Raw genomic sequence first — 20,263 nt, 5'->3', positions numbered from 1 at the left:
CATTCTTTCCTCCAGGGGTAGAGTTTAACGGTCGGGGTAAATGTACAGGGTATATATGGAAGAAATTTATACATAAAAAAAAAATTAGGTACGTTGAGAAAAGGGTATAGAAATGGGTTGCGTATGAGACCCACGGGGATGAAAGGGCGAGAAAAAAAATGGAGCCAAGGTGGATGTGGATTTTGGGATCTACTGAGGAAAATCTTGCATTTTGGTGCTAAATTTTTTGAGAGCTATTAGCTGGATGCCTTAATCGACAAGGACAGGGATTCTGACAAATGACCTACCTTAGATGAGTTACCTGAATCCATCCAGAAATTTGAAAGAAGGCAAGGGTTTCATTATCTCCTCGACGAGAGTCCAATCCTTGAAAGCCATTTTCAGTCCTTAAGGATTGGACTCTCGTTAAATCTAATGCGTAAGCTAAAATAGCTTATTTTGGTTCTTAAAGAAATTTTAATTGCCTTCATCGACTAAGCTTTCTCTAAGGATGAAGTGATGGTGGCAATTTTTCAAGAGTTTCTAGCACAAAGGACATAATCCAAATTAGATTCACCGTTCCAAAGCGGATGCGCATAAATGATCTACTTTGGATAACTTATCAGGATCCATCTGGAAATTTGAAACAAGGCAAGGGATTCATCACTTCCTTTTCCTTAATGAGAGTCCGATCTTTGAATATTTTTTAGTCCTTAAAGAAGTATTAATTGCCTCACCAGCTAAGCTTTCTCTAAGGATGAAGTGATGGTGGTGGACATTTTTCAACAGCTTTAATCGCTAAGGTTCAAGTCAGATTAACCTCTCCAGATTGGATTCGCACAAATGACCTACGTAGATAGCACTAGAATCTATCCGAAATTTAAACTAACGTAAGGGATGTACCACCTTGTCGTCCTCAACGGAGGAAGAAGGAAAGGATAAGAATTATGTAATTCTTTTCCTTTAATCCTCAAAGAAATTCCAATGGAATCACTAACTAAACTTTTTCAACGTATCTCTAAGCTAAAAATGGAGTCGTAGTGGATATTTTTCCAGAGATTCATTCACTAAAGATATAATCCAAGTCAGACTGACCGCTCGCACAAAGGACCTACCTTGGATGGCTTTCAATAATCTAGCCAAAAATATGAAAGAAATCACAGAATGTACCACCTCCTCGTAAGTAATGCGATTCCAGTCCTCAAGCCTTCTTTTTAGTCCTTAAAGCAATTTTATTTGCCTCGACAATTAAGCCTTTCTCTAAGGATAAGGTCGTGGTGGAAATTTTTCAAGGGCTTCAATTACAGGACGCTATTAGATTGACCCCTCCAAATTGGATTCACACAAATTACCTACTTTCGGATGGATTACCAGAATCCATCTGGAAATTTGAAAAAAAAGGCAAGGGATTCCCCCATCTATTCTTCCTTAACGAGAGTTCAATCCGTGAGATACTTTCAATCCTTAAAGCAATTTTAATTGCCTTGCCAACTAAACTGTCTCTAAGAATGCGCTAGTGGTACAACTCTAACAACTCTAGGTTCTTTGGACTGTCAAGTAGAAATGTCCAAAACGCCTTAAAAGTGTCAAAGAGTATAAATTAGGATGAAGTGATTCCACGTTCATCAATTTTACAAATGTCAAATCACTATGCATGCAGTTTATTGCCGTGATCCAATGCAGGCACCGAATGGTTGTGTGCCGAATGATATAGTTACCACATTTCCTCTCAATAGGGATCTGAGTTCAAAATTAGTAATTTTGTCAAAGTAACTGAAAATTTCCTATTTAAATTACGTAATAAAAAAAATGAAAATTATCAATTAGTAATTAAAATGCAAACGCTGATTATAATCAGTGGAAATTAATTACGCAGTGGAACTAGGGGATGTGTTTGTTTGCCAGAAGTTGTTTATACCAATGCCATATATTGTAGGTGGTATAGTAGTACATAGAGGGCATTGTTGAAAAGGGATTTTTTTTTTCGGGTCGTTCACCCTAGTGCCCCACTCCAAGGGCCTAGGGTCGGGCGATAGGGTAGGGATAGAAAAAAAAACCATCAACGTCCCTCCTTATTCTATGTGAAAGGGGGAAAAAATAGTGAAAAAAATTGTAGCCCTATTTTTTTTTTTCACTCGCTCCGTACGTATGACGTCCGCCAGTTGGTTACCAACCTCTGCATCTATTTTTTTTTTTTTTGCTGTTGTACAGGGGGCCCTCACGAGACATTTTTCTGAGGGTGGAGGGCGATGATGAACTCCCATGTCATTAACTTTCTCACTATTTAGGCATTAGTTCTGAATCGGCTGTTGTTTTAAGCCGGGTCCGTCCACGCCAGCCACGATGCGCGATTCTGAGCTGCGCAAAACCTGTTTTTCCTTCGGTTGAAGCTGCGTAGCGCTGCGGAGTGGGGATCCGGCTTTAAGTAGCTATTGGCTCTAGCATATCATTGTGTATTTCTTCGAAGAGTTATGGTTGCAGTGGACAGTATTTGATAAGAGTGGCGCTATTTGAAATCAGATTCAGACATTGAACTTGCGGAGAGTATATTGGGAATTTCATATTTGAAGCTTGAATAGCATTTTGATCATGCCATGTACTCTTCAATGTTTTCGATCATTCTGGGGCAGAGGGACTCCATTTTACTGGTAATAGATTGGACTCCACGAGGATGTTTGACGTCTGGCGAACTGACCACAACCCCGGCTCACGTGGTTGAATGCCTAAAGCTAGGGCCACAATCATGTCCAGACTGATCCAATAGTCATTCGCAAACATTTTCTTCCAGAATTTCTCTCTCCCTGCTGCAATGAAGCACCAGCGGCATGGGCTGGCTACACACTATATGTATACACATATACTAGCCCAATATTCTTTGGCGAATATGTGCTTGTAGAACAATCCTCGTGTTGTGTCTGTTGGCATTATTCGACCAATGTGTAGTTAGACGGATTGAAAGAAGGGGAAAGAAGATGGCTCCTTCTCGACTTGAGGTGGGGGTTGGAAGGTCCTGCTCGTTCTCTTCGACAGTCTTCCGATACATTCCAGCATCCAACATCTGTTGATTCATTTTATTCTTCGATTTACATAATTTTCATTACGATGCCCTATGTATAATCTTTGATATATCAATAAATTCTGGTTTTTCTGGGGATGCCGGAGTACCCCCTGAGGGCAGAAGTGCTTATGATGCTTCTTGCGGCAGAGCCTGGGTGTTTTGCGGTTTATCCAGCCCCCAAAGAACATTGCCCATAGTGGAGTGGCCACTCTACTCGCCCATGACCAACCTTAGAACGTATTGGGCCAGGGTGGACACAAGTGTGACCTCGACTTAACACCATTTCCACAAGGGTGAAATTCCCCCCCCCCCCCCACATCTACCAAAGACAATAATTCGGTTGAAGACTTAAAATGGTCCAATTCGAAAGGTCATGGTACAAGTTCGATGAATCCCATCCTCCCGGAAATCACCAAAAAAGGTTTACAAAACTCACACGCAGTCGTTCATATCCTTGATCCAAAGATACCCACCTAGTATTCCGTTTCCTTGGCGTCTTAGCGAAATGTCTGTCCGGAAACCGTGCCCTCGTATATATACCTATGCACCTTCCGTATCCATTCTGTACAAGTGTTTCTTACCATCACCGATCTTCCCAAGAATTTATGTACTGCTAGAGAGAAAAAGCAAAAAAAAGTAAGAAAAAGTCCACGCGAAATATTCCAGAACTTCCGCTCTGATCACACCACATATGTGTTGTCTACCGTAAGAAAAACTAGGTTATCTTCTCGCATATGGTCCCCTGGGGGTCATTGATACCCAAGTACAGCTTTCACTTTTTTTTTCCCCTGTCGTCAACCACACCAAACTCCTTGTAAATTTCTTACATATAGGAAGGAAAAAGAGAGTCTTTCCGTTCTCCAGGTTTCCAGGGGGTTTTTCTAGAGAAATGCTTAATATCGTGTAGTCCCACGGATCTCTGGAAATGCGGCCATGGCCACGCCGAGAACGTTGAACCTCACCATTGAGGGGTCGGGGGGGGGGGGGGCTAAACCTTTTTTTTTTTGGCTCTATTATACCATATTTTTTTTTTATGCCCCTCACTCAGAGGTTAGTTGCCCCTACCCCACGGAGAGAGAGAGGGAGAAGGCCAAACCCCTGATGGTTCACTGCCCTGGGTTGACTCTTTTTTTTTTTAGAGAACCAAGCTGTGTGTAACCTCCCCCTTAATACATATAGGAACCAGAAGAAAACCAGGATAGAGTGTTTGAAGGATGCATCAGCTTCTTTCATCTAGTGCGGGTTCCGAAATCCCGTTGACCCCCAAAAAAATACGCTATTTTTTTTTTTTTGCCTCCAAATTCTGGGGTGGGGGCTTATTTTTTTTCCTACTTTTTTTTTGGCTCCCCATCACCCCACGGGTTCTTGGTTCTATGTTATTGGATGGATATACCAGAGATGCGCAATAAGGATGTTATACTGCGCAATGCTCCATTTTTGAACAGACCAATCCTGAACGTTCTGGCACCTGCTGACCGTGTGGAAGGGCCCATGGAGTGCAAAAACCTTTCTCCACGTGCGTATATTTGTGTCTGTGTGGAGATATGGATATTTTTTTTTTTTGCAACCATGGTACATTCTCATTTCTTTACACATGAATTTTCTAGGCCCCCCCCCCTCTCCACAACCCCCCCCCCCCCATTCATTTTTTGGACTTCTGTGTGTGTGCGTGTTCCTGAGGTTTTTACCCTATTGCTCCAGAAAAAAATAACCCAGGGCCCTTGGGAAATCCCTTTACTTTCGTTACCTCTTTCAGATTCGACATCTCAACTCTTGCACGAGGTGGTTGTGTTTGTGCCTTTCTTGCCTTTGCCTTGAGTAGACATCGGGTTAGATAAGACTTCTCAATCCGTTCGCCTTGTGCGGTGTGGATGTGCCATGGACGACACATTGACGCTTCATGCCCTTCGTTATCAACGATGATAGTATTTGACAAATCGAGGATTCTGTGAAATTCCATCACAGGACATGATGGTAGCAACATCCAGCTGAATTGTTTTAAATACCGAAAGAGTTAGGGATTTTTCGGTTCGATTCCTGAGGAAGGTGTGACTGAGATACCGTTCTGCCGTGGTATTTACCTCTGACCTGGTAATACCTTCGTGAACTTCTGAAAGTGATAAAACTCTTAGAGAACAGTAATATTTATAATTATTATAAAGAATAAGAATTTGTGATTCAATTCCTCAAGATACCTTCAGGGTAAGTTCGTTATTTTTTTTTTGGCGTTTTACTAAACCTGTCGATACTTCTTTATTATTGTAACTATCATCAGTACTTTGTATTCAGAAAAAAAAAAATTAGATATATTCGAAATTATTTTATGAGTAATAATCATAAATTAGAATGTTTTTGGGAACTTTAGAAAACATTAGAATTTTTTGTTATTGAAATATGTTTTGAAAAATTGGAAATTTTTTGAGCAAAAGGAATAAATGTGTCCTAAGTACTCTGTAAACATTATATGCAAGTATATAATGATTAATTATGTATGTATATATATATATTTATTTATTTATTATATTAATGATATAATTGTTATTAAAAAAAATTCCTTTAAAATTTTCATTTTCTCAAAAAAATTTCAATCAAAATTTGAATATGCGAAAAAAAAATTGAAATTTTTTTCTTAGGAAATATTTTGTAAATTTCTTAGAAACAAGGAAAAACTTCCTTATTTTGAAAAACTTCTTAAGTGAAGGGATAAGTAAAAGTTTTTCTAGAAACGTTTTCTTTAAATAATATTTTTTGACTTTTTTCAAATAACATATATAAAATAGTTCTTTAAATATAGAGAAAAATGAGGATTATTACATTCGATAATGAAAAATTAGCTTCATTTGCGATAAATCATCATAACACTAATGTGGGACATTCCTGAACACATATAATTGAATATGATGTCATCATGAAGTATAATGATAATAACGATTATATATTACTTGCCGTTTATTTAAGATTCAAGAATTTTTCGAAAGTTTATTCAAAACAAATACAAAAAAAATATTAGAAAAAAAGGGAGGAAAAAAATTTACCACGGGGTAAAAACAGACACATTCTGGTAAATGCTGATAAAAAAAAACTAGTAAGGACAACAAAATAATGAATGGATAAAATTATAGATATATACGGCGAAACCTCGATACAACGTTACTCTGCGGACCACAGAAAAAAAATCGTTGTATAGGGATTATCGTTATATCGAGAGGTGGCATTATCATCTCATGCCATTAAATTTATGCCACTGTTGGCATCTCTTTTAAATCAGTGTTGTTGGTACCACCACAAAATGTACATTTATACGCCGTGAGAAATTTCAATTGATTGATTTATTAATAAAAATTCGGTACGATGGATTCCCCGTAAAGTTGTTTATTTCATTGCACTTTTATGTCTTGCACAGAAAGTAGTGATAGCAGTGGCTTCCTCAGCGCCAGTGTTATCCGAAAAAAAAAAAATTTTGAGAAGAGTGATTTCATTCTTCTACAAATATTTACTTTAAGTTTTGTAAAAAAGAGGGTATTTGTTTCAGGGGAAAAAATTAAGCAGTATTTTTTACCCTTCAAGAAAATTTGGAGGAGTAAAATTGAATTTTGCTGCGCGAATCACGCGATTCTGTGGTGAAAATTTCCGATGTTATTAGACGGCTTCAAAAGAACGAAAACAAAAAGTGAAGTTAAAATAAAATTCAAGACGAATTTGAGCAAAATATAAAAAAAATATCGTTGTGGCTGTTTTTCAAAAAGTTTCTAAAAATATCGTTATAGAGGGATTCATCGTAGTAAAGGGTATCATTGCATCGAGAGGAGTTGAATATTGGATGTGGCCTGCGTATCTTTCGGTTTGACAAACAAGATTTGAAAAAATATCTTCGAAGAGGGATTCATCGTTGTATCGAGTATCGTTGTATCAAGATTTCACTGTAATACTGTATAAGTAGAAAAATTTATGGCAGCAGGAAGGAGAGTGCAACTTAGAAACAAATTCTCATGTTACATCAAATGAAATCTTAACATTTTGTAAGTTAGAAAAAAAAAACACAACAAGATGCAGCATGTAAATAAATTCAACTATTAGACTCTCACAACAGAAGAGCACTAAAACAAATTTTCAATACCTTCAAATAAGAATAAATAGTGTTTGATATGTTTGTTAAAGTACGATAAATTAGTATTGTGAGTGATTTTTCATATGGAATGTACTGTAGAATTTTGGGATGAGATAAATCAAATGTTTCTTCAAAAGTATTTTATGAACCAACAGTAGTGAGTTTGCCTACATATTATTTAGTCCCTTTGAAGATCGAGATGTAATTAGAGGTAATGAAAATTGCCAGTTAAAAAGGAGGAGGATAGATTTATAGAAATATAATTGACGTAGAGTTAGTATTTATATAGAGTCCTTGATAAAGTTGTATTGCTGGTTTCATAAAATCATTTGTGATGATTCTAATTATTCTTTTGTGGAGGCTGCTTATAGGGTTTGAAAGATAGAAAAGAAAAGATTATAAAAGTTTCTCAAAATAATTACTTTTGAAATTACAGTATTTTGCTTATTTTGTTTTACTTTGAATGCTTGAATATTTTAAGTGAAAAAAAAATTGTGACGTAAAATTGTAGCTTATAAAAATTAAGTAATAAAAAAGTATCATTTTTGAGATTCCGGAATAAAATATCACGAACGATATCACTTGAAAAATAATCGTAAAATATTGTAAAGAAATAAGAATATGAGTTTTTATATTATTTCGTACATTTTCCTTAAAATTATCCAAATCAAAAGAGATTATATAAATATTTTTGCCCTTAAATTCAACTTCATCAATTAGTTGACTATCCAAATTGAAAATTATTATCATTTTTTTTTTAGTTCTCTGGTCACATTACTATGGAATTAGTATTTGTAAATGAGATAGGAGAGAGATGTTTTTTAGCACATTGGAATGATCGTATTGGGTGCGATGTATTGAGATGCATTTTATTTAAAATATGTATTTAATTATTCAGGCATGGGAAATATTTATTATTACTGAATTTATAGAATACCATGCAACAATACCCATGGTATTCTGAGAAGCATTGAAAAGAAATAAACCATAGAAAGCAATGTAATGGGATTTGTCATCTGGAAGGTATTGTTGAAGTTAGAAGAAGTATTGATATACATGTCAGTTCTCTGATAATTTCTAGCATTTTCCAAGTTTTGATAAAGGATTAATTAGCATACTAATCAAATCGAGTTCTATGAGGCATACGTGAAAAATTCAGCGAATATTGTGTACGTAAGTTGTTTTTTTTTTTTTTTTTTTTTGAGAGCTTGCATACAGAGATAGCTAAAAATATCATTTATAATTAATAAAAAATTTAAGTAATTGAAATTAATAACACAATGAAAATTTGTTTTGCAAGAACTGATTCTTGAAATCTCTGCTACATTTATACTAAGATATTGCGTGAACCTGTTGCTCACGAGCACCCTGATTCTCGTTGGAGTTCTAAATAGTGCTCTATGCCCAAGTCCAATTTCGTAATCACTAAGTATCAATCTAATCTAAAATTGAACAAACCATACAAGTTGCAATCAAAAATTACCATCTTGATGATTTGAGTTGGACTATACGTTAGAGTTGCTATAAGAAAGTGATCTTTTGATAAAGGTTACATGTATAAACAGTGCATTTTATAGGACTCGAAAAAAATTGAAGGCTTCTGGCGTAGTTGTTAATACCGATTTAGTTAATACCGGAATATTTAGGTAAAACAATGAAACATTTTCGCTTGTATCTAGAAATGATAAAGTAAAATATAAAAATTATATAACTTATAATTATAAAAACCATATAATCAATAATGAAGTATAATATAAAAAATTAAGTGTGTACTTATATTATGTTTATGATATCAAAACATCATATTACAAATCTTCCATGACCATTTTAGACATATTTTGATTAGAGCTCGACAGGGCCGTAGCGTGCCGTCTCGGGGCTCCGGGGCAGACTTTTTAGGAGGCCCCCCGGAAATGCTTTTGCTCAGAAAATAGAGAGTTTCTGTTTCTTCCCCCTCATATTTTCAATCATTCGTTTTGGAATTCAACAATTAATTTTAGGAGGGAGTTTGTTTCTCTTGCAAATTATATCAAACAAGAAACTCAAAATTTCTAAGAAATAAACAAAATACGAGTGCATTTTTCTGTGGGGGGGGGGGCCTAAATTTGGCTAGGTGGCCCTCGGCGTTGGTCCCAGTTGCCCCAGCCTAGTTAGGGGTCTGGGGCTAAAACATTTATCAAGAGGTTTCATATTTTGTGACAATAGAATAGGTATTTATTGTGAAGGAGTTAATGTTTCTTGGTGGGTCTCAGCCCGTAATTCCAGTATTTCCTTGAATGGAATCATAAAACTAGTCCAAATCACCCCAAAAATTTTCCCTCACTGTGGTTCTTGCCCAGGGTCGAAATTTGGGGGCGGGTAGGGGCAACTACCCCGGACGGTAAAATTTAGGGTGTGGCAATTTTAGGTGGGAACAGAAAACACCGTTATGAAATATGAAATTATCCAATTTTCAAGTTGTGGGGGCAATAAAGTAATGTTTGCCCGGGCAGCAAAAATCATAGTTACGGCCCTGTCTTGCCTAAAATATTTTATTACAGGGTAGTAATATTTTTTTTTACAGTGGACACAGGATGTTTCCCAGTTGTCCGAGAGGAATAAAAATTCAACGGTTCATTTTGAAATGAAAGTAAAACGTGAGAAATGGTCAGCGAAGAGAGTAGATTTATTCTGTTGCACATTCCGAAAATAGTTATTAGAGGAAATACCAAAAATTAAAATTTTTATACGGCTTCTAATTAGATGTCAATAGGTAAAATTTGAGCTTTCTATTCCTATTATGCTGAAATGAATTTAACCTCGTAAAAATTACCTCGCTGAGATACCGGTGATTTAAACTTTTGATTTTTACCGCTTGTCCTTGTTTTGAGTCATTTTAGCACATAAATTGTGGCAAAACACACAAGCATTGCAATCAACGGTATTTCAGCAAGCATTTTCTTTCGATTTTTACGAGGCGAATTTCTTTTAGCATTTTCTTTTCAGCATTTTCCATATTTTATTTAAATTTTAAAATGAATCTAATAATTCATATTTTTTTCAAGTGAAACATATACCTTCAGCAAAGCTTCACATTCTTGGGAATGAAGTTTACAACAACAACAACAACAACAAACCCCCTTTCATCAGCTTCTCCATTTTGCTACGGTTCGACTCCCTGTTTGTGTCAGAAGGTCAGAAAAAACCCCCCTTTCTCTCTGCTGGTTCATCATCAAGTCTGAAGACCCTGTCGGCGAAATAACCGCACAACACAAAATACTTATCGTCTTACGGCCGGGGCCACGTATACCCTTCGTCCCCTATAATAATTCTTTTTTGTTGAAAAGTTTTCCCAGACCAAACCTAAGATATGTACTTGGAGGTCAACAACCGGCCAAAAATTTTCTACTGAGAAAACAACCGCCTCGTGTGCTTAAAAATGGCGTACCCCCTTTTTTTTCCACTTATTTATTTTCTCTCTACCCCCTTGTTAGAAGCAAAATATTACTTCTGGAGTACATTCAGGGGCATCCATTTTCTTCTTATACTAATGAGAAATGGGAAAGACAGGAGTGTTGTTTTCTTCTTTGTGGAGGAAGCGAAGACTGTTTGGGTTATATGGGAAAAAAATAAGTACGTACGTACGCGGTACATAGGAAGTTCATCCCGGGGTATGTGTTCGACACCCGGAACAATCCCCCCCTCCTGTACGCGAACTTTGGGAATAAGTACGCGTACATTCTCACGGTGCGAATTCGTACGTGAGGGGGTTCCCGTGAAGAAGTAACTTAACTCCCTTATGATTCTTCTCTTTCCGGGTACGAAAAATTTGTGAAGAGCTACTTGTTCCTGCACTTGTTCGGAGCTGGAATGAGATATTTCAAGAAATTAGCTTATACATGAAATCTAATACATTTCTTTCCATTTCTAGGGCTATGGGTTGGGTAATAAGCTCGGTTATATGGTACTCAGAACAACAATAATTATGTTTTCCATAAAGATTGGAAGTGAAATATATCCCGAATAATGTTCAAAATGCATTGTCTACGTTGTACGATAAATTGTCTGTTGATTTCCAATAATTTTAAACAAAAAAAAAATAGGGGAAATTAAAATGAACCTTTGATAAGTGTTTTTGGTTAAAAATCAAATAGTAATTTTTTTAAGTGTTTAGAATCTCCAGTTTCCGGACTTTTTAGGGATTCCGTGGAACCCCAAGAAAAGATGTCAGTGATCTCCTGAAACCGTGGAACACCATTTGGAAATCTAAATGCTATAGTATAGACAATCGCATTGTCTATAGCCACGCATGTGACGCGCGAATTTGTCTATGAATGTGAACATACCCTAATGATGCTGGGAACATGCTGGAATATCAGTCATGGCTTTTTGAAAAAGCATTAATTGGCTGAAATGCAGTCGTGCTTACGGGGTATGATGACATGAACTGAGTAGGAGTAGATGTTGAAATCGACATTGGTCAGTTACGTCGTGTTGGGCAATTTGCCTGTTGTGGCTTCAGATTTTGCATTTGTATAGCATACATTAAAAAATAAACTGTCTGCCTTCAGAAAAATTTGTGAATTTACTATTCTCTTATATACACTAATTCTTCAAATCTCAAATTCAACTGAAAAAGTCAGTGGCATTTTACATAGCACCAGCGTAGGACAAACACTACAGTGATTATAAAGGGAGAAAGAGCTACCCAGCTATTCTTACATCAGTGCAAAGTCTTAAGGCATTATTTATACATAGAACATTTATACCTCGGCTTACGAATTTTTTGGCTAACGCGGATCTTTTTCTGCTTCGGGTAACGAAAACTTTCGTTGACATGGATGCACGCGCTAATGTAAAACAACCTCATCGTGAGCCGAATTTTAGCTCCAATTATCATATCATCAGAATTACAATCAAGCCAAATTAACTCATGTCCACCTCAGAATCTTTTTCTATATGTTCCTCCACTTCTCTTTCTGAAAATTTTCGAATCATTTCATGTAAAATGATGCAACTAGAAGAAACTGCATTGAAAAGCAAAAAAGAAATCCGTATTTTCAGATCACGTCTTCTTTCAGTGCATGACTCTTAATATCAAACTGAACGGTCTGGACCATTGTTTGGTCTGGACTACCTCTGTTCTATACCAGAGATATTATAGTACTATTATTCTTACTTTATAGTCAGGACATTCTGGGAGCTTATCTGTCCTTTTCTAACTGCATGTACAGCTGCTTGAGTAGGACATCTATAGTTCCATTAAAGTAAAGTTAGAGAGGTGCCCACGATATTATGGTACTGTATTGTGGACACACTATGTTATAGGATTAATGGAACCGATTATGGTCTTTTCCATTCAAAACCGATCAGTGTAAGGAGGTGTCCAGGATACAGAGGTGTCTAAACTGACACAGGTTTACTGTGTCAAATACAGAAATGATCTGACCAAATTACAAAGGGATGATGACACCTACGAACTCAACTGGGTTGTGTTGATTGTGTGTACGTAATTTAAAATAGAAAGATCTTCGTGTGGGCAATAATTGGAATGAATTAAATGATTTTCCTTAGAAATTTATGGAAAATCGCGTTTCGGCTTACGAGGAATTTCTGCTAACGAACGCGATTCCGGAGCGCATCATCTTCGTTAGCAGAGGTATCACTATACTTGGTGATCTGTAGATCATTAGCGAAATATCTCCTTCCATTACATTACTTATGATAATATTCTCTTTCAAACGTATTATTCATTTTCAGAGATATCCCTGATCACCATCATTGGCTGATTCTGCATAGAATCATTACACGAATACGCATATGCTAATCAGGTTGAGAAGCCACTTGGCATTTAAATAACACTCGACCACTAGATATATAGATGAAAAAAAAAAAGAAAGTGGTACTATGCTATAGGTGTGGGGAGGTTGGAACTGGGGCAACCGCAAATATGGACCCCGTATCCCCCCTGCATTGGATTTCAAGGTGAAAACATCACGTGGGTCCAGTTTGTTTCCAATGACTGAAGCAATAATAAGTGGGGATAAAGGGAGAGAGGAAAAAAAAATTGAAATTAGGGTTTTTTCCACCCTATGTATTCTTATACCCCGTTTAGAGGTTGGGCCTTAGGCTTTGCTGGGAGAGAACCGAGCAGTTCAGTTTTTTTTTCTTCTATTTCGGCCTGTCGGATAGTCAACGGCATGGTTTTGATGTTGGTTAGTTACATTTTGTTGGAGCACAGCCGCTGTGTGGACAATGCACCTTCGTTAGGAAAAAAATTGGGAATAGAGAAATCGGTTTCAGACTAGTGAAATTAGACTTTCCCGTAGCTGCTTGTGTCTGTGCATAAATAGTTTGTTAGATCCCTCGTCTTGGAAAGGCCAGACAGCTCCGATTGAACTCTCAATCAGTAGGCGTGTTGCCTACCATGTATAACTCAGGTAAACTTTTTCGAAAAATCTCGTTTTAATATGTTTCCCGATACTTCTCACGCTTTCCTCTAATATTGTTTTCCGTATATTTTTAAAAAATTTTCGTTCCATAATACTATTTCAAACATTTTCCTCTGAAAAGATTTCGATTTAATAGAAAAACCAAAAAGAAAATTCTAAAAAGATCATAAGTTTTAATTTTAAAAATATGTTCTTAAATTTTAATCTTAAAATGGTCCTAAATGGTCCTGAAGAAAATCCTGAAAATCCTGAATTGATAAATGGACGTCCCAAGTTGTAATTTAAATTCTAATTCTAAATTTCACAACAATTAATTGTAACTGCTAATTTAATTAATACAGCTGGTCTTTAGTTGAAGTACAGCATTTGTTAAATTTACTTAAAATTTGACACCCAAATCAACCATTGTTGTTCGAAGCAATGATTGGAACTTTAATTCAACTAAATTTTGGTGCCAAAAAAAGAACGATATTGGCATTTATGTATGCGCATAATTACCCCCAACCTTCCCACGATCAAAAATTTAGTTTTCCTCAAAAAAAAAAATTGGCTCTATAACACCATTGCTAAATATGCATTATAATATAATCTTTGAAAATTGTGGCAAAAATTTTATAATTGAATACCAAAAACAATTGAAATGAAATGATAAATTTCTATTGTATTTAATCCAATGACCACTGAATAAAAGCATTTTTACATGTTCTAAATTCAACTAAAAATCTCAAAAATTATCTAGAAATCTTCTAAATTTATATAAAATCGATTTTTATCAGATGAAAAATCATTGTTTGAAATTATCTTTTTTTTTAATGCAAAAATATTTTTTCCACTAATAATAATCTCCCGGGAAATTTTTTGGGGAATGATATTGACGATTATTTCATTCACATTATCCAATATTTATCAAAACTTTGAAACAAAATAATGATGTGAATCTCATTTACTTTCATTTTGTACATTTAATGTAGATAAAATTTACCGATTTTATTTGTAAAGTAATTTTAAGGGGGTTGGTGCACGCAAGTTCTCCAAACAACGCATTTTCGAATTTTTCAATTTTTAAATACTTTATCTGCGTCAAACTGTTTCATGTTGTTGTTGTACCTGCACTAAAACTATTTGTAAAATATTTTAATATAAACTGCTGGCAAGCATTACACATTCTAATGTTTTTCACTAAAATGCGCGTTTTTCACAAAACTGTTTTTTGTTACATAAGGAGCATTTTTTCAAACACCACTCATTCAACTGTCTTGAAACTTGGTGTGTTTGTGTCACTCTCAACACACTATAGTGTTACATACGTCAATACGAGCTTTTAGGATTTTAATTGTTGGTTATTTTTTTTTCTTAAATTTTAACTTTAACAGCATGCAACTTTCCCAAAAATCCCCAAAATTTACCCATACTTTTCACTATAAAATTTTTTTCAAATACTTTTAATAAGAAATCTTCGTGTTAAAAGTATGTAACACCATAACGTGAGAGGCACACAAAGTTCAAAGACATTCGAATGAATGGTGTTCGAAAAAATGTTCCTTATCTAACACAAAACACTTAGTTTTGAGAAAAACGCCTTTCAGTGAAAAACATTAGAATGCCTGCCAGCAGTTTATATTAATATATTTTAAAAACATTTCTAGTACAAGTAGAACAAGAACCTGAACACAGTTAGACGCAGTAAATTTCATAGTAGTATTTTAAAAATTGGAAAATGTGTTTTTTGGAAAATTTGCGTGCACCAACCCCCTTAAGTGGAGCATTTTTTTTTTCCTATAAAAGACATGCATTGATACCTAAATGTACTGAAACACCCTTTTGTAAACAGTTTACACAGTTTTTTTTTGGTACATGTGGATGATATTGATGGGGGAGATACAGGGACAAACAGACAACTTGCAAACATTTATCACATAATAGACCACAGTGTGATTTCGCCCTTTCTCTGATTCACTCGTATCACTTATCGAAACGTCCGGGTCATCTTGTTTGTCCATTTCCTCACCCCGGATGAAAAAAAAACAAAAACGGACCCTAAAATGGGAAAAATACAGAAAGGAATGAAGGACGAGTAACGGTATATCGTAACCACATTGTGCGTACGGTGTGTGTGTGTTTGCTCGACCATTTTCTGTCCGTGCGGTTGCGTGTTTGAATGAATGTGTTCAACCGCAATAGATTTTGTTTTTTTTGGAGTACGATACGATCCTGTGGAAGTGGGGTTGAATTTCTTGTTTAATCTATTGCATTGCCTCGCATTAGCCGGCATGCCATAAAAATCGAGGGACACCAGCTCTTTGAATGTTAGGAGTCCGGTTCATTTCCAGCATCCCGGGAAATGCCGGGTCCCAATGAGAGTCGCATGATACATTGACAAGACCGATACCAATCTACTAAATACAGAATAAATACGCCGATTGGAATATAATAATATCGTTTTACCTTGGAGCTAACGTGTTTTGTCCAGAAATTTTACAACGATTGTGTAAATTGAGCATTTACTGATCTATTTAACCTAATTATCGCCAGCCTAATACAATAATAATAATAATAATAACCCCAGAAGGCATGAAATGCACTTATACTGGAAGAAAAAAAAAAGTACAAAGTACAGAGACGGCGTTTTCAATTTTTTTCTCTTTCGCATGTTCTAAAAAGGTCTTAATTCTAATTCTAAAAAAAAGATGATCCTAAATTCGAATTAAAATTCTATAGTTTCTGATTCTAAATTGCATAAAAATTAATTTGTAACCGATAATCCGATGGCAGCTGGTCTTCAATTAAAGTCTATATTGTTAAGAATCTTTTATATTAATATTTATTGTTGTTCGAAGCAATAGTGGAACCCCCTGATCCAACAAATATTCAATATTAGCTGGGTCAGGTGTATTTTTTTTTTCATATTTAAATTGAGAAATTGCATAAATATATTCTCGCTTTTGCATTACAGTAATATCATGTTTTGCAGTGCAATTCTCTAATTTTTCCCTCTGATTATTCAAATCTTAAACACGTGATTAAGGAATACAAAAACACTAAACGCAGTCCATTAGTTTTTACCATTTAGCTCATCTAATTTACAAGAACGAATATGTTTATAGTATCCGAAACCAAACTCTATGGTAGCAAAAGCGAAAAACCGAAATTCAAATTATCCTAAAATGCAGAAAGCAGACAAGATTCAAATCGACCAATTCAATCGATTCTATGACTCCAGATATTTGAGAATTTTCCGGAATCTGTGACTTGAACTTCCCTCATGCCGGAAAATACTGGTATTCTGGTATCTCTCGATGTTTCCCAGCATGGGGGAATGCGGTATTTAATTCCATTTAATGCTTTGAAAATGATAGATTTTAATAATGAGAATTTTACATTTTATAAAGCATCACTGGGGCTTAGTCACGCAAGCTTGGCCATTCGGTATCGTTTTTGGACTTCATGTCCCTGTCTAAGTAGCTATCGTAAATATGAAAATGAATGTGATTAGACAAGAATAATCAAGTCAGCTACGGTCATCTAGAAAAGTTTGCTCTTAATTTTCATTTTTTTAATGAAAAATTAGCCTTATATGTAACAAACCGCGAATCAGTTTGTTTTTATGCGCGAAATCTTTCGGTATCTGCTTACTTTCTGGCGTTTCACGTGCTGAACAACATGCTCGTGGAGAAAATGACAAACTGTTATAAACATACTTTCCTAATATTATTTGGTTTTTGTCTATCCTAAGCGCTTTAACTAAAAATGACAAATCTTTCGATTGAATGCTTTCTATCTGGTGTTCAGTTGTAGTTCCTACACAGTGGGCGTCGAGATCTGTGATGTAGAAGTACAATAAAATCTGATGGGAATCGAGCCAAAGGAAAAAATCACGACTTGATATTCCCCATTGTTGTTTGGAGTCTTAATTAATTAATCTAGAATTTATTCTGTGAATTATCTAGAACAGGGCCGTAGTGTACCTTTTCGAGGCCACGGGGCAGACATTTCATTGGGGGCCGGCCTTCTTGAAATGGTTATTATTATTATGCAAAATAAGTGTAAATTTTTTGGAGCCGTCTATTGGATTCGCGGCTTTAGGGCAGCGCCCCGGCTGTCCCAGCCAAGTTACCGTCCTGATGATACCCCATAGAATTCAGGTTTTTTAATATAGTTATTTCTCGCTAATAAAGAGAAATATCACTAATTTTACGAAAATACCCCTCATAATTTTGAAGAGGAGTGAAAGTACTCTTCAAAATTACTTTTTCGCATAACCATGATTCCGACAGTTTCCGAAGATGTGTTGATAATATACAAACTATCCAAACAAAATTAAATATCGGATCGAAACAAATGAATAAAAACTACTGTACCGAAATGGAGTTCGGCAATATTTTATAGAATACCGTATTCGGAAGTCATAAAACTATATTTTGAGGTACAGGAATCACAGTACGTTTTTTCCTAGGTACTGGTAGCCTGGAGCTGACCAGTTTCAATGGCATAAATATCAGCGGCTGTCCGTTCCATTCCATTAACCCTATATTCCCACCCGTTCCTTGTAATAAACAACGAGTCTATCCGATGTTTCATTCCGTCCCATTCTCTCTTTTTTTGCACATGCACACATATATTTAGGATATAGCGATTGGTAATCACACACATTTTTTTTTTCTCGGGTGTGTGTGTGTGTGTGCGCACACGGCCAGTTGTTGTTTTGGCCATCTGCTACCATCGTGCACCGCGACGACCGCCACAATGACCACTAATTTATCAGGCGATGGATAGTCGCTTCCGATTTTACCCTCTTTTTTTCCATTTTTTTTCTTTTCTCCTGTACTATCGCTAATGTAGGCAATTCCATTAGCCCCCGTCGTATTTTCTGGGCTTTTTTTAGGGGTAGGAGAGGCAAAAAAAAGGTCTATATCCTACCCGAATCCATTCATTTTGTCCACCCGAAATCCGCTTTTTTTTTTCTGTGATTGAACGGATTTGGTCCATTTGTTAGGATCAGATCAAGATGCAAATTAGCTATTCCCCTCGTTCGTGAATCCGATCAAATCCGTCTAGATTGCTTCTAATGAGATCACCGTATGTTTGGTTCTAATGTTTCGATTTCTAATGATTATTCGATGACGACATTATCGAAGTTGCAATTGGGTTATATTTTAGTTTAATTACTGGCAAATAGATATTCAGTTTCTATCATATCCCATGTGAATTCCTTGGTGTATGAAGATAGTTTGTATTTTTTTGAAGTCGTATCATTTCATTACCAGAGGCGTATTTATGGTTTTTGCCCCCGTTCTAGTCTAATTTTCTTGACTACTATTTCCTCGAATTCACCGCTCTGTGTTATAACCCGTTTGACCCCACCTCCTTCGCAAGCACCTGTGTCTTTAAATCACTCTTTTAGCCATTCACATGCTTACACACAGCTTTGGTCAATCACATGCTTACACACAGCTTTGGTCAATCACATGCTTACACACAGCTTTGGTCAATCACATGCTTACACACAGCTTTGGTCAATCACATGCTTACACACAGCTTTGGTCAATCACATGCTTACACACAGCTTTGGTCAATCACATGCTTACACACAGCTTTGGTCAATCACATGCTTACACACAGCTTTGGTCAATCACATGCTTACACACAGCTTTGGTCAATCACATGTTATCACACTGTTTTGGTCAATCACATGTTATCACACTGTTTTGATCATTTAATGCTCGCAAACTCTCTGGGTCACTGTTTTGGTTTTCACTGACTGGTTCCTTGGGCTATTCTTTTGATAATTTACATGTTTACACATGCTATAGGTCAGTCATGTTTGTTCGCACTCTAGGTTACTACTTTGGTCATTCACAAGCCTGCACACGCTCTAGATCAATGTTTCTCAACCTCTGGGCCGCGGATCGGTACCCGGGCCTGGCAAGCATCAAACAGGGCCGTGAGTGATTCATCATTTCATATATATCCTTATTCATCTCCCATTAGTCGTGTTTATGAACGAGTCTTCCACTCAACAAAAAAAGAATCCTACCAGGCCGCGGTCTTGCAAAGGTTGAGAATCACTTCCCTAGATCACTCTTTTGGGTATTCACATGATTGCACACATTCTAGGTCACTCACTGGTCTGATTCCTGGCGCTGTGGATCACTCTTCTGCTCACTCTCGCGTGCTTTCAAACTCTCTATTATAGGTCAGGCCAAGTCTCTAGTTGGCCAATTATTGACCTTGTCCCTAGCTGTCTGGGCAGAGGTGGATTTATTGAGGGTTATAGAAATATTGCCAGGATATTGCCATTGATTCCATCCTACTAATCTCTTTGGCGACTCATTCCTCAAATTTGCCGCCCCCTATGAACTTGTCACCTGGGTATATAGCCCACTAGGTCCACCCTGTAAATACGCCACTGGTCATTTACACAAGCTATATGGAAAACAATTTTCTATATTTACAATACCAAAAGCATCACTGCAAATCGAATTTTTCTTTTCCCCCAAATGGACGAGGAGTTCAAAATTAAAAAAAATAAATTAATACATAATTTTTCAAATTCCTTAGCGTTTGCGAATTTCTATGAATTATATGCAATAGGCCGGTGCTTCAGTATGCAATCAGGTGTACCTGTCCCGCCCCTAAGGGCATACAGTTGTTTCTGAAGGTCCAAGTAGAGCCAGGCATCCATTCGGC

At 36.3% G+C, this 20,263-nt stretch overlaps 1 protein-coding gene across 3 annotated transcripts in view; it reads left to right on the top strand.

The window, feature by feature from the left end:
* LOC149069120 (uncharacterized) overlaps positions 1 to 20,263 on the top strand; it is a 150,487-nt gene that overhangs the window by 99,525 nt on the left and 30,699 nt on the right. The window contains exon 1 of one of the 3 annotated variants that reach the window (XM_089250978.1): positions 4,471 to 5,239. The exons of 1 other annotated variant lie outside the window; for it this stretch is intronic. The gene's annotated coding sequence lies outside the window, so the exon portion shown is untranslated. Of the gene's footprint in view, positions 1 to 4,470; positions 5,240 to 13,305; positions 13,565 to 20,263 lie in introns of those variants that run through there. One more of the 3 variants, XM_089250979.1, reaches the window with a different exon arrangement.

The sequence above is a fragment of the Pholcus phalangioides genome, unplaced genomic scaffold, assembly GCF_987345545.1.
Source record: "Pholcus phalangioides strain wild (caught in Gottingen) unplaced genomic scaffold, Ppha-v1.0 ptg000024l_1, whole genome shotgun sequence".
Taxonomy (NCBI): domain Eukaryota; kingdom Metazoa; phylum Arthropoda; class Arachnida; order Araneae; family Pholcidae; genus Pholcus; species Pholcus phalangioides.
Note: the sequence above shows the minus strand (reverse complement) of the source record. Positions and strands in the feature narration are given on the sequence as shown.